Source organism: Rhipicephalus sanguineus, unplaced genomic scaffold (genome assembly GCF_013339695.2).
Source record: "Rhipicephalus sanguineus isolate Rsan-2018 unplaced genomic scaffold, BIME_Rsan_1.4 Seq308, whole genome shotgun sequence".
Taxonomy (NCBI): Eukaryota; Metazoa; Arthropoda; class Arachnida; order Ixodida; family Ixodidae; genus Rhipicephalus; species Rhipicephalus sanguineus.
The window spans coordinates 110,305-113,751 of record NW_023614985.1 but is presented as its reverse complement, the minus strand read 5'-3'; positions in this window follow the sequence as shown (position 1 = coordinate 113,751).

Here is a 3,447-nt window from a genome sequence, read left to right as displayed (position 1 = left end):
GCACTTCCGAGATTAAACTCTTTATTAGGCCGAACTTGTGGCCGGGAAAATGAAACTCCAGCTACAGCAATAACTGATAGCGGCGAACAGAGCGTCGACCGTCGATCAACTGACAAGTGGTCAAGCGCGTCGGCTTTTATACAGGCGCTATCGAACTTTTCAGCGATATCGCTGGTGCGGCGTTATCTCTAGACAAAGCTGGAACTTCGCGTGTGGCGCGCAATCTTAACAAAACGATCTACTACAATCGGGAAGCTTCTCGAACACGCCTCGCGGACAGCGTCGAGCGTTGATAACCGTCCTTGCTGGTCAAACCCGAATACATCAAAATAAAACATGGCCGTGGCATTGCCCTCCCCCCCTCTGAAAAAACATCGTCCCGATGCTTGTGAAAGAACAAAGAAGAAAAAAAAACAAGTGCATGCATAAATATTACAATAACAAAGGAAGAAGAGTCCCAGGTTCGCTAACGCGCAAAAAACGGCTTAAGGCGCACGACATGGACGACGTCAGGTCGTGCGCGGCGTCGCTGGGAGTTTGTAATGACGCCGGGATGACCTCGTAATCAACAGCGCCGAGACGTCGAAGAACCTTGTATGGCCCGAAGTATCGCCGAAGGAGTTTTTCGCTAAGCCCACGTCGGCGTATCGGCGTCCAACCCATACACGGTCGCCGGGCTGGTATTCCACGAACGTCGTCGAAAAATTGTAGCGACGGCTCTCGTGTACTGCTCGGTCTTGATGCGCCGGCGGGCGAGCTGTCTAGGTTCTCCGGCACGTTGTAAGTAAGCGGCGGTGTCGAGGTTTTCTTCGTCGGTGACGTTTGGTAGCATGGCGTCGAGCGTCGTCGCCGGGCTTCTTCCGTAGACCAACATTACAGCGTCATCTGCGTAGTTTCTTGGACGGCGGTGTTGTAAGCGAAGGTCACGTACGGAAGGACGGCGTCCTACGTCTTGTGCTCAACGTCGACGTACATGGCCAGCATGTCGGCGATGGTCTTATTTAGACGCTCGGTGAGGCCATTGGTCTGTGGATGGTAGGTGGTGGTGCGGCGGTGGCTCGTCTCGCTGTATTTGAAGATCGCCTGAGTTAGGTCCGCAGTAAGGCGTTACATCTGTCTGTGATGAGGACCTCTGGGGTGCCATGATGCAAGACGATGTTCTCCACGAAGAACTTGGCTACCTCGGCGGCACTGCCTTTGGGCAAGGCCTTTGTCTCGGCGTTGCCCCCGTTTGGGCCAGTGTACTGCCGGCGGTGCGGTGACATGTAGCGGCCAGGCGACGGCGAGCGGGAAGGTCCGTTCTTGCCACTGTGTTCCGGTGAGGTAGTCATCATGTCGCGAGGCCGTTCGCCTGGCTGCGGGCGCGGCGCGTTAACGGCGAATCGGCGTAGCCCCATCTGTTGGTATTGGCATCGGCGGTACGTGTGGCCGCCTCCCCGCAGTGGTACGAGAGCGGGCGGTTATCAGGGGCGCGTCAAACGTCGGTCTTCCTCGGCGTGTATCGCTGGCCTGATGGCGGGCGGTATGACGTCGGTGGTGGCGGCGGTGGTGCCTCGCGGCGGAACTGCTGGGCGCCGTGGCGTCCTGGCGTGGTCGAGGAGGGGGGGGGCGTTGCGTCGGGCTGCAGCAGCATAGCTCATTGCTTGCAGCTGCGGCTGCGCTGACTCAGGGACGTCCAGGGACTGCTGAATTTTGTGTCGGACGATGTCTGCGATCGAGGCATCTTGAGCCTGGCACGACGGGAACATTCCACGAAATTCTTCGCACACTACAGCCCTTATGGTCTCGCGCAGATCGTCGGAGCCGATAGCTTGAACCGCTGTGCTCTCATGGGTCAAGCGGCGGTAGTATTGCCGGGTGCGCATTTCCAACGTGCTCTCGATTGTTGTGGCCTCGGAGACAAAATTCCTGGACTGTCTTGGTGGGTTCCGCATGAGCCCAGCGAAGAACTCTTGCCTTACTCCTCGCATGAGGAAACGGAGCTTCTTTTTCTCAGTCATGTTAGGGTCGGTGTGGCGGAAGAGTCTGGCCATTTTTTCCGCGAATTGTCATTCGGGAGCTGGACCCGTGTCTCCAGTAAAGCGGCGGCCCTTTCTTTTCGCACGACGCTTGTGAACGCTGTGAGGAAGGTGGTCCGGAAGATGTCCCACGTTGTCAGCGTAGACTCCCTGTTCTCAAACCACGTCCTGGTGCTGTCTTCCAAAGCGAAGTACACGTAGCGTAACTTGTCGCTGACGTCCCAGTTGTTGAAGGCCGCAGTCCTCTCGTACGACTCGAGCCACGTTTCTGGGTCCTCACATGATGATCCACGAAAGATCGGCGGCTCCCTTGGCTGCTGCATCATGATCGCGGGCGGTGGCGCAGTGTCTGTCATCGTTGCCGCAGCCGTGGTCCTGGCCTTTCTGTTCCGAGTGTTGTTGGGTAGAGGCCCGTACTCTGGTGCTAGGCCTTGTTGCCTACGGCTATCTCGCTGGTCGTGGTTGGCGTCGATGTCTTCTCCGCGCTGGGGGCTGGGTTCACGGCTTGACGGGGCGTCCGGATCATGAAGGAACAGCACCTCCGCCAGATGTCACGCTAGCAATAAACTGATAGCGGCGAACAGAGCATCGACCGTCGATCAACTGACAAGTGGTCAAGCGGGTCGGCTTTTATACAGCGCTATCGAACTTTTCAGCGATATCGCTGGTGGTGGCGTTATCTCTAGACAAAGCTGGAACATTCGTGTGTGGCGCGCAATCTTAACAAAACGATCTACTACAATCGGGAAGCTTCTCGAACACTGCTTCGCGGACAGCGTTGAGCGTTGATAACCGTCCTTGCTGCAAACCCGAATACATCAAAATAAAACAAGAAGTGGGAGTGGCAATATCCAGGTCCCAGAACACCTCCTTTGGCGCCTCCGTGGGCTACAGCTCGTCTTCTCAGCCCAGGCGCGCCGCAGAGGGCTCGCGCCGGTGTTTTGGTCTTCACACCATCCAGCTTCCAGGAAGGAAAGCAGCGGGAAACCTTCGACAAAACGTACGCCCACATGAAGAAATGCATCCCCTTCCGCTCGTTAAACCGCCAGATGAACAGGCAACCAACGCTCCTGCAAAGTGCTCCGCGCCCGATAGCCGCCGCGGCGTACTCGACAATATGGTGAGCTCTCTTCCGTCTACATTCACTCTCCTTGATGCCCACGCGATAAAGCACCACTGGTGACAATTTCAATGGCAGGAGTAAAGTGCCGGCTCCTTTAGATACTGGCTCAGCTGTTTCTGGTTTCGGTGATCGTCTCAAAAACGCCTGCGAGATCTAACACCTAAACTTGGAAAGTGTAAACACTAATCTGTGCGTGGCATCTGCTCATGTTGTCTCTGCTACGTCTGCAGCTCGTTTAGCGGTTACAGTCGATGGTCGAAAGCTTCGGTAACGCTTTTACACCTACCCGGGCTTTCCTGCCTAATG